The following is a 12,359-nucleotide window of genomic DNA, read 5'->3' on the forward strand; positions in this document are numbered from 1 at the left end:
TTAGTATCCATGGGCCTTTCAACATGTCACCACCATAGATTGGTTTCTATGGTTTTTTTATCATTGATAAAACCACCATAGGTTGTATCTATGAGTCTTTTATAAGTATCACCATCATAGATTGGTATCTATGAGTCTTTTATAAGTATCACCACCATAGATCGGTATCTATGACTCTTTTATAACTATCACCACCATAGATTGGTTTCTATGAGTCTTTTATAAATATCACTACTATAGATTGGTATTTGTTAGCCTTTTATCATTGATATCACCCCCATAGATACAATTTTTTGCTACATATCACCACCATAGATGTAGTTATGGGATTTTTTTTATCAATATTGCCACCATAGATTGACACCTATGTGGTTGTAGACCCTCTATTTTGTCATCTTGGGACATTCCATCTAGGATTGCCCTCCTACTTCCTTTGATGCTTTAATGTGCATTTGTGGTCATTTTTTGAGCTATTTTTAAGCCCTTATTGGTGGTCCACTATAACCATGTTGATCACTAATTTTTTTATTTTCTATGAGAGACATTTTAGAGAGATTAGTTGGATCCCAACCTTGATTTTGGTGATTTTTGAATCTTAGTTTAAGACTTTGTTTTGATTGATTTATAACATATTTAGGCTTGTTTAGAACTTTTAAAATCTTTAATGTCACAAGATAAATTCGTAATTTGGATCAATTGATAATAGATTTAATTTTCTAAAAAATGTACAATAAAGGTTTGGTATTGATTTAAGAAAGGATTTTTCATGAGCATTATTTAATTCAATTTAACTATACTTGTTATTATCATTTTATAAATTATAGAAATAAAGATGGTCAAATGGGTAAATTGAAAACTAATGTATTATGATTACATAACGCATGTTTTAAGTTTTCTTTATACATGCTAAAAAATCTTCTTCCCAATACATCATGAACCATAAAATTAAAATTAAAATTCAAGTTTATTACAACTATTAAATCCATACTTCAAATGATAAAAAATAAAAAATAAAAAAAATGAGTTTTAAACACATTGAAATAATATTCTTCTAATTTCTCACAAATTATAAATTAATATAATAGTTTTGAGTTTTTATATTATTATTAAATCTATGTTTAAATAATACGAAAATAAGTTACTTTTTATTTGATAACAAATTATTATCTCTATTGTATTTGTAAATTCTAAGAATAATTTTTTTCATTTCTTATATGATCATCCACCTAGCCATCATAACCCAGGCATTTCAAGACCACATTATTCAAGTCTATAGGATATACTTTAAAATATTCCTTCAAATATCACACACAAGGCTGTTTTTGAATTTTATTTTTTTTCCTTTCCCGAAAAGCACACCTTCATGCATGCATAAACCATCGGCCATATACCCATTTTCTTGGACTCGTTAACTACCTTCCCACCTACGCCACTACCCACCACCACCACTAATGGCCACCTTCTTCACGATACTCCCCGGAAGATCCTGACTCTTACCCTAGTTTTAGGCTCCCAATCAAAACCCAATCCCAAGAAAACAAGCCCCATGCAAAGCCAAAAAAACAAAACCCCAATTCATGGCAAATCTTCTACAACTCACTGTTGTCACTTTCTTCTTCATCTCAACTGCCTCGGCCATTGACGAAACTTCAGCTTCATCTTCAGTTTCATCATCGGTTCCGCCACCACCATCTCTCTTTCCACGAGACAAAGACCACCATTTCTCTCTTACATCTCTCTTCAATCCCATCTTGATCAACCTTGGCTTCCATGATCTTGTCATGGCCATTCATTCTGTTACCGACTCCACCTTCACTGCCTGGAGCAAACCTACCACCATCTTCGTTCCAACTGATGCTTCCATCCGCTCATGTATGTCATGCTTAGTACCTTGCCTCCTCAAAGAACACATTGTTATAGACACTTTACTTTCCACTATCGTGCGCACGTTGTACCTGAACCACCCATCTTCAAGACACTCCCCCCCAAGCCGAGAAAGAGAATAGCTTCGTCGCAAATCATCGTCGTTGATGACTTCTAGAGATGTTGCCATGTAACGAATGGGTATTTTAAGCCACGTTGGAATTTCAAGTTTGAAAATTCTTCATTGAAAAGTCAAAAAAGTGATTTGAGAACATGTGTCAATTTTAAGTTAGCGAATTTCGAAGATTTTATTGTTCAATCAAGCGAATTGAATTTTTGTGCCACATCAACTTTTTAGTTGGAAATTCTTTATGATAGTAGAAATTGAAAATTATCGAAAATGAAAAAAAAATGGAAATAAAAAATGAAAGATGAATTAATTAAAAATAATTAGAACTAATCAAGTAAAAATTATATTAAATTGCTTAATAATAAATTTGGGAAAATTAAATTTATGGGATGGTGTTTGATAATTTATTTTGTGTGTTGTAAAAAAAAACATGGATTAAGAAAAGAAAATGAATTGAATTGAAGAAAAAAAAATAAATTAATATAATAATATATATATATATATATATATATATATATATATATATATATATATATATATATATATAGATATTGTTTTTGGGTTGGGCTGCCGCCACCTTTAAATGCTCGTTTAAAAGGGAAAGAAAAATGATGAAGAAAGACAAAAGAAAGAAGAAAAGGAAAATGAGGAAACAGGGGGCTCTCGGTCGACTGTGGGCAGGATGCTGCAGTCCGTCTTTGGCTGGCCATTTCAATGACCAAACGTGCCCCATTTTGGGTGAAAATTTGAGGGAACACTCTACTCGACAAGAAGAACATTCGTACGGTGTCAAATTTTGTTTTCAACGGTTGGATTGTTAGGTTGGATTGTTATATTTGGATTGTTAGATTTGTGGTAAGGAGACTTAATCCTAAAACTTTTATTTAATGTTTTTTTTCTTTCAAAAAAATTATAAATCTCATTGTTGGAAGTTAAATAGGTAATATTTATGATACAACAAATTTTATTGGGTGATTTATGAACTTTCCTTGGGGTTTTTGTGTGATAATGGAAGTGTTTAATTGTGGAAAATAATTGTGTTTGATTGTTGGAATTATTGGGATTGTTGAGAAATAATGGAACTTTGGTAGAAATTATGTTTATTTGATATTTGAATTATTGAGAATTTATTTGGTTATTTTTGGTAATTTAATTATGGAGAAATAATTGTGTTTGATTGTTGTAATTATTGGGATTGTTGAGAAATAATGGAATGTTGGTGGAAATTATGTTTAATTGATATTTGAATTATTGAGAATTTATTTTGTTGTTTTTGGTAATTTAATTATGGAGAAATAATTGTATTTGATTGTTGGAATTATTGGGATTTTTGAGAAACAATGAAATCATGGTATAAATTGTAATTTTATTGATATTTGAATTCATGGGAATTTTATATGATATTTGTGATACTTGTGATTGAGGATAATTACTCTTATTGCATTTCATATGAATCAAGGTTGTGTGAAAGAAAAATAAAAATTAAGAAAGGTACATGAAATGGAAAAAGAAAGAAAAATAAAATAGTAATGAAAAGTAAAGGCCCGTGAGAGGCGAATTAAGAAAGGAGTGAGATCTCTAGAGTGGAAGACCCAAAAATCTACTTCGAGAAGACTTTGAATGGGGAGTGTATTTGGGTATGGACACATATCCTTCGGTGAAAGCTCAAGAACGATGATGCATTGTATGACTGTGTGTCACATATCCACATGCATTTTATTTAATTATTGAAAATTGTTGAATTGTTATAATTATAGAAATTAAAATGTTTGGGTTGATCAATTATGGTGGAATGTTTATTTTGTATTCACTTGAACCTTAGTAATCTCAATTAACCCCTTGGGTGTAAGGCACCCTACTAAGTAATGTGGAATGCTCACCTCTTTCTTCTTAAATCTTTTTAGATGCAAATGTAGTTCCTAATGATCAACAGGTGGGACAAGAAAGGCTAGAGGATGCCCTAGGATATTTTGGAGCAGCTTAAAGGATTTTGTTATCCTTGGTTGTGTTGGGTTATTGGAACATATTCTAATAGATTTTAAAATTATGTAATCGTTTATGGACTATATTTTGAATTAAATTTGCTCTATTATGGACACTCTTGTTAGACTTTGGTTAGATATCTTATTGATATTAAATTACTTGTTGATCTTGAGTAGTTGTTGTAATTTTATAAGTTGGAATGTTAGTTGAAGGAATCTTTGTTGTGATTTATGTTTAGAAAAATAAAAATAAAAATTCAGGGCATTTTAGTTAACTGCCAATATGGATTAGGAGGAACCCTTAGGGTCAAACCTTTGGCCTAGGGTCATGGGTCAGATTCCGAGTCACCTAGAATTTGGGTTGTGATAGCATGGTATCAGAGCCAAGGTTGCAATAATACCTTGGGGTCAGTGTTTGTGTGTGTTCATATGTATTGTTATGTTTATGATTTGATGTATGTAATTAGTTAATGAGCTTATTATTAATTAATTTATTTAATTGCTTATTCTTGATGTTTGAAAAATCTTGTTATGGTGTTTGTTGATGATAGTAAGCAGTGTTATGATGTTAATTATGTTGAATTATGTATTATGATTATACGAAAGTGAAAAAAATTATTAGTTATTGAAGTTGCTAAATTGTTGCATGTGAATTTATTTTGCTCACCTTGGAAGTGTGGTTGGGATTTAAAATGACGAGAAGGCTAAGAAGAGGAAGGATTGAAAGAGATGAGGAGCTAGAGTTAGTAAAGGAGGAGCTCTAGGAAGTTAGAAAGGAATTGTGGGAGACTGCTCAATTAATGAGAGGCCAGGGTTCTAGGAGGTTAGGAAATACCCAAGGCTAGGAGGATTTTGACCATTCCCGGAGGAGGAACCGCTCTGCTAGGCCAGTAATGATCCAGATGGAGGCAATGAAGAGATTTATGGTGACATAACCTCCATCTTTTAATAGAGAGCCCAATGCTGGAGTAATAGAACATTGGTTGATAAGAATGAAGAGAATTCTAGTGGGATTGGACATACTTGAGGAAATGAGGGTAAGTCTGACGCATACATGCTAGTAGACAAAGCAGATTTTTAGTGGGAATCAATTAATAGGGTGTATGACACTGATGTGATGATTTTGGAGGAATTTTAAAGGCTCTTTTTGGATAAATATTTTAGAGAGGTGGCTAAGCATGCCAAGATGGTGGAATTTAAGCACCTTATCTAAGGAACTATGTCCAACTGGAGTATGAATCCCGTTTTTCAAAGTTGTCTAGATTTGCTATGGGGATGATTAATGAGAAAGGAGAGAAGACTAAGAGATTCCAGTAGGGGTTGAGGCCTGCTATCAGAAATAGATTGATCCTACTAGCTATAAGGGACTATTTTGAGTTGGTTAAGAGAGTTTTATTGGTGGAGCAAGACATAGAGGACACTAACCAAATCCGAGAACAAATGGGAGACAAAAAATGGGAAACAAAAAATGGGGGAAAGTTCCTAGAGGAAATCCCAAAGCCAGTAGTAGAGGCAGAGAGGTCAGCAATTTGAGGGGCATTCTTCATTCTATGCAAGAGGTGGGTAGGGTGCTCAAAGGGCAGCTACTACTAGAGTATGTTATGGTTGTGGAGCAGGATATCATTTATGGAGGGCTTGCCCATTAAGGGGCGCATAACATGCTCGATTTCAGCCTCAAGGAGGCCCCCAACAGCAACCAACATTGCCTTTCCAACCCCCTCAGTTTCACCTACCCTACTACCAGATGTCGTAGTTACCCCTAGTAGTGCAGGGAGCCCAAACAACCACTATGAGTAATCATACTCGATTTTCTCAAGGGTCGAGTGCTAGAGGTAGGGGGAGGCTGGCAACAGGTAGAGTTTTTACCTTGACCCCAACAAAGCCAAAGGATGACGCCCTTTTGGTGGAAGGTATGATTTTGGCCTATAGTACTTGGGTGTATGTTTTGTTTGATATTGATGCAACTCATTCTTTTATTTTTGCATCTTGTGCTAATGCATTGAGGTTGAAAATGGAAATGGTAGAAAATCTGTTACTTATCGAGTCCCCTATAGGTACGAATTCTAGAGATGATAGAATATGCAAGGGGTGCATTATTACCTTGGCAAATAGAGCACTTAAGGTGGATTTGAGGATTTTGTATATGATTGGGTATGATGTTATCTTGGGAATAGATTGGTTGACAGTGTATAGAGCACTTGTTGACTGTCATCACCACTAGATAATATTTTGTTTGCCAGATGGATTTGAGGTTTGCTTTATTGGGGGGAAGTGTGTTAGATTGCCTTCTTTGCAGTCTAATCCGTGTTATTAGTATGTGTTGAGGAAGGGATCAATAAATTTACCAGCTTTCCTTCATATTAAGATTGACTTATTTGATCAATTGAAGGGTGTGAAGTATTTTAGTAAGATTGACTTAAGAATCAGGTATTATCAATTGAGGGTTAGAGAAGAAAATGTTCCCAAAACCGCTTTTAGAATGAGATATGGACATTATGAATTCTTAGTCATGCCTTTTGGGTTAACTAATGTCCTCGTTGCTTTCATGGATTTAATGAACAGAATATTTCATGCTTACTTGGATCAGTTTGTGATTGTCTTTGTGGATGACATCTTGATTTACTCAAGGAGTTTGGAGGAGCATAAGCAACATTTGGTGACCACCCTTAGAACTTTAAGAAAACACCAGTTGTATGAAAAGTTGGACAAAAGTGAGTTTTGGCTTATTGAAGTGAATTTCTTGGGCCATGTGGTTTCTGAGGCAAGAATAGCAATGGACCATTCCAAGGTGAAAGTTGTGTAGGAGTGGAAAATGCCTATCAATGTATTTGAGGTTAGGAGTTTCTTAGGGTTGGCTGGATATTATAGGAAGTTTATGGAAGACTTCTCTAGAATTGCAGCACTGATGACTCAATTGACTAGAAAATGAGTGAAATTTGAATGGAATGAGAAATATGAGAATGCTTTCCATGAGTTGAAGTAGAAATTGACCACTGCTCCAGTGTTAACTACCCCTATTAGTGGAGAGTTGTTTACGGTTTATTGTGATGCTTCTACAATGGGGCTAGGGTACGTGCTAATGCGGCAAGGCAAGGTGATACTTATGCCTTAAGGCAATTAAAGCCGCATGAATGGAACTATCCAACACATGATTTGGAGCTTGTAATAGTGGTGTTTGCCCTTAAGACTTGGAGACACTATCTGTATGGAGAGAAGTTTGAGGTGTACTCTGATCATAAGAGTTTGAAATACATCTTTGCTCAAAAGGATTTGAACTTTCGGTAGAGAAGATGGATGGAGACATTCGAAGATTATGATTTTGCTCTTCATTACCATCCTGGAAAGATGAATGTTGTAGTGGATGCCTTGAGTAGGACGAGCTATGGCCAGTTATCTAGCTTGTGTTTGAAAGAGTTTGAGATGCATGCAGTTATTGAGGGTTTTGAGCTTGTCTTGGTTGGAAAGGATAGGGTCCATGCTTGTACAATATATCGATTAGACCAATGATTATACAAAGAATAGTGGAGGCTTAAGTTCATGATGAGTTTTTAGAAAAATCTAAAGACCGGTTGGTAGAAAGTGAAGTAGATGAAAATTGGTCCATGCATGTAAATGAGAGTGTGAGATTTAAAGGGAGATTGTGTGTGCCAAGGGATGTGGAGTTGAATAATGAACTTCTAGCAGATGCTCATAGGGCAAAGCATACCATCCACCCTAGGAGTACCAAAATGTATCAAGACTTAAAGAGACAATTCTGGTGGAGTGGGATGAAGAGAGACATTGCTCAGTATATAGCAAAATATCAAATCTCTCAACAAGTGAAAGTTAAACACCAGAAGCTTGCATAGTTGTTGCAACCTTTACCTATTCTTGAGTGGAAATGGGATCATATCACTATGGACTTTGTGATAGGGTTGCCAAGAACTAGAAGCAAGAAAAATGGAGTTTGGGTTATTATGGACCGACTTACTAAGTCAACCAATTTTCTAGCTATGAAGACTACTGACTCCATGAACTCTTTGGCTAAGTTATATATATAGGAAATTTTGAGGTTGCATGGAATACCTTTTTCTAGTGTCTAACAGGGACCCTAAGTTTACTTATCAGTTTTGGCAGAGTTTACAAAGGGCTATGGGCACCTAATTGAATTTTAGCACTATTTTTCACCCTCAGATAGATGGTCAATCAAAAATAGTTATCCAGATTTTAGAAGACGTGTTAAGGGCTTGTGTTTTGGACTTTGGAGGGAATTGGGAAGACTATTTACCTTTGGCAGACTTTGCTTATAACAACAGTTACCAATCTAGCATTAGCATGGTGCCTTATGAAGCACTCTATGGGAGACCTTGTAGATCGCCCTTGTGTTGGATAAAGTGGGTTGAGAGTCATTTGTTAGGACATGAGATTGTCCAAGAGACTACAAAAAAGATACAACTCATCAAGGAAAAGCTTAAGACCACTCAAGATAGACAAAAAAGCTATGCAAACCAAAGGAGAAGGGCTTTAAAGTTTGAAGAAAGGGATTAGGTTTTTATTAAGGTGTCCCCTTGAAGAGGCATATTTCGATTTGGGAAAAAATGGAAGTTATCCCTTAGATTTGTGGAACTATTTCAGATCGATAAGAGATTGGGCCCAATGGCATACAAGTTAATATTGCCTCAACAATTGTCCCACGTGCATGATGTCTTCCATGTCTCAATGTTAAGGAAGTGTATTCTAGATCCAACTTGGGTAGTTGACTTACAAGATGTTCATATTAGCGAAGATGCTTCTTATGTGGAGGAACCTTTGCAAATTCTGGAAGTTGGAGAGCATAGGTTCAAGAACAAGGTGATTCCCACAGTCAAAGTGTGGTGGCAACACCATGAGATGGAAGAAGCCACTTGGGAACCTAAGGAATAAATGAGGCGACATTATCTGCAACTCTTCTATAATTTTTAAGGTAAGCTCATTTAAATTTTGGGACAAAATTTCTTTTAGGGGGGTAGAATGTAATGACCGGGTATTTTAAGCCACATTGGAATTTCAAGTTTGAAAATTCTTCCTTTTTGGTGGTGGTTGAAAAGTAAAAAAAAAAAAAAAAAAAAAAACGTGATTGGAGAACAAGTATCAATTTTGGGTTGGTTTATTTGGAAGATTTTATTGGTCAATCAAACGAGTTGAATTTTTGTGTCACATCAACTTTTTAGTAGGAAATTCTTTAAGATCATAGATTGAAAATTTTCGAAAACAAAAAGTGAAAAAAAAACATAAACAAAAAATGAAAAATTAATTAATTAAAATCCATTAGAAATAATTAAGTATAAATTAAATTAAATTGTTTAATAATAAATTTGAGAAAATTAAAATTTTTGCATGGTGTTTGATAATTTATTTTGTGTTGTAAAAAAAACATGAATTAAGAAAATAAAATGAATTGAATTGAAGAAAAAAAAATTAATATATGTGTGTGTGTGTGTGTGTGTGTGTGTGTGTGTTTGGGTTAGATTGTTGCCACCTTTAATGGCTCATTTAAAAAGGAAAGAAAAAGGATGAAGAAAGAGAAAAGGAAGAAAAAAAGGAAAATGAGGAAACAAGGGGCTCTCAATCGACTGTGGACATGGTGCTACAGTCCACTTTTGGCCGACCGTTTTGATGACCAAATGTACTCCATTTCGTGTGAAATTTTGAGGGAATACTCTACTCAACATGAAGAACATTCGTATGGTGTTAGATTTCGTTTTCAAGGATTGGATTGTTAAATCTGTGGTGGGAAGACTTAACCTTAAAACTTTTATTTAATTGTTTTTTTTCTTTCAAAAAAAAATTATAAATCTCGTTGTTGGAAGTTAAATAGGTAATATTTATGATACAAGAAATTTTATTGGGTGATTTAGGAATTTTCTTTGGGATTTTTGTTTGATAATGGAAGTGTTTAATTGTGGAAAATAATTGTGTTTGATTGTTGAAATTATTAGGATTGTTAAGAAATAATGGAACTTTGGTAGAAATTATGTTTATTTGATATTTGAATTATTGAGAATTTATTTGATTGTTTTTGGTAATTTAATTGTGGAAAAATAATTGTGTTTGATTGTTGGAATTATTGGGATTGTTGAGAAATAATAGAACTTTGGTAGAAATTATGTTTATTTGATATTTGAATTATTGAGAATTTATTTGATTGTTTTTGGTAATTTAATTGTGGAAAAATAATTGTGTTTGATTGTTGGAATTATTGGGATTGTTGAGAAATGATGGAATGTTGGTGGAAATTATGTTTAATTGATATTTGAATTATTGAGAATTTATTCTGTTGTTTTTGGTAATTTAATTGTGGAGAAATAATTGTGTTTGATTGTTGGAATTATTGGGATTTTTGAGAAACAAGGAAATCATGGTATAAATTGTAATTTTATTGATATTTGAATTCATGGGAATTTTATATGATATTTGTGATACTTGTGATTGAGGATAATTAATCTCATTGCATTTCATATGCATTATGGTTGTGTGAAGGAAAAATAAAAACTATGAAAGGTGCAAGAAATGGAAAAAAAAAGAAAAATAAAATAGGAATGAAAAGTAAAAGCCCGTGAGAGGTGAATTAAGAAGGGAGTGAGATCCCTAGGGTAAAATACCCAAAAATCTACCCAAGGAAGACTATGAATGGGAAGTGTATTTGGGTATGGACGTGTATCCTTCGATGAAAGCCCGAAAATGATAGTGCATTGTATGACTATGTATTACAAATCCACATGCATTTTATTTAATTGTTGAAAATTGTTAAATTGTTATAATTATATAGATTAAAATGTTTGGCTTGATCAATTATGGTGGACTGTTTATTTTGTATTCACTTGAACCTTAGTAATCCCAATTAACCCTTAGGTGTAAGGCACCCTATTGAGCAATGTGGAATGATCACCCCTTCCTTCTTAAATCTTTTTAGATGTAGATGTAGCTTCTGATGATCAGTAGATGGGACAGGAAGGGCTTGAGAATGTCCCAAGAGATTTTGAAGCAGTTTAAAGGATTTTGTTATCCTTGGTTGTGTTGGGTTATTGGAACATATTCTAATAGATTTTTAAATTATGTAAATATTTATGGACTGTATTTTGAATTAAACTTGCTCTATTGTGGACACTCTTGTTAGACTTTGGTTAGATATCTTATTGATATTAAATTGCTTGTTGCTCTTAAGTAGTTGTTTTACATAAGTTGGAATGTTAATTGGAGGAATATTTGTTGTGATTTATGTTTAGAAAAATAAAAATAAAAATTCAGGGTCTTTTAGTTAATTGCCAGTTTGGATTAGGAGGAACCCTTAGGATCAAACCTTTGACTTGAAGTCATGGGTCAAATTTTGGGTCACCCAGAATTTGGGTTGTGACATGCTATGTGAAGTCTGACTATTGCTTCACCATTTCATGGAGAATTCTATATGTTAATCAACTAGAGGAGTCTCACGTGAAGAAGCATCACCACAGGCCATGTAAAGGAGCTTGTCAATCGCGTTTTCCAGCCACCATGCATTCGATGAGTTCGTTCTTGAGGAAGTCTCCAAAAGAAGAATCTTTCGGTTGAGCATGCACATGACACCGGGAATGAGTAACAATTAGAGATCATCACTGACATCTAAGGCTTTATCACTAATGGAGAAGCTTTTCTTGGCATTCTTAGAGGAGCAAACTTCATCTCCGGCAACACTAGATCGACGCTTGATCACCACATTCAGCGTTAGAGCAGGGGACCAACTTCACCAGCATAGATTCGTTCTGCCAGAGGATTTGTCAACAATGCGTCACTTTGAAGGATACCAATAGATCATTGATTAATCTTGAGACATCTGTTTAGGGATTCTAGGAGCTTCAAGAGAACCATAGGAGCATCACATGTTGATTCAGAGGTCCGCGGTTTGCCTATCTCAATCATTTGCTCACCACCAGAACAAGAAGTTCCTGCAACACCATACTGATCATCATCGCATCGAACATAGGTTTCCATCACTACTTCTTCGTTTATGATTTCGGAGCATCACACCTATACAGTGCCTCTATTTTTGGTGCATATTCACCTTTTCTAGTGTCTTCATATGAGATGATGGTTCAAATTTTCATTTGCATCTTCATCACTGTTGATGTATTCATCTTTGAAAGATATTCTCTTCACCATCAGACGTCTTCATCTAAGGGAACCATCACAGCATCAAGGCCGCATTACAAGAGGTTGTCAAGGCTTACTTAGTGGGGCTATTTGATGAATCCATCTCTATACACAACATGTTAGAAAGTCCTATACATTAGCTTCATTGAGTCATCATTAGTAATTTCAGCAGTTCATCACCATCAAAGCCTGATCATCCATTCCATCAACTTCAAAGAATCATTAGGCACACAGGTTAG

The sequence above is a fragment of the Vitis vinifera genome, chromosome 19 (assembly GCF_030704535.1).
Source record: "Vitis vinifera cultivar Pinot Noir 40024 chromosome 19, ASM3070453v1".
Taxonomy (NCBI): domain Eukaryota; kingdom Viridiplantae; phylum Streptophyta; class Magnoliopsida; order Vitales; family Vitaceae; genus Vitis; species Vitis vinifera.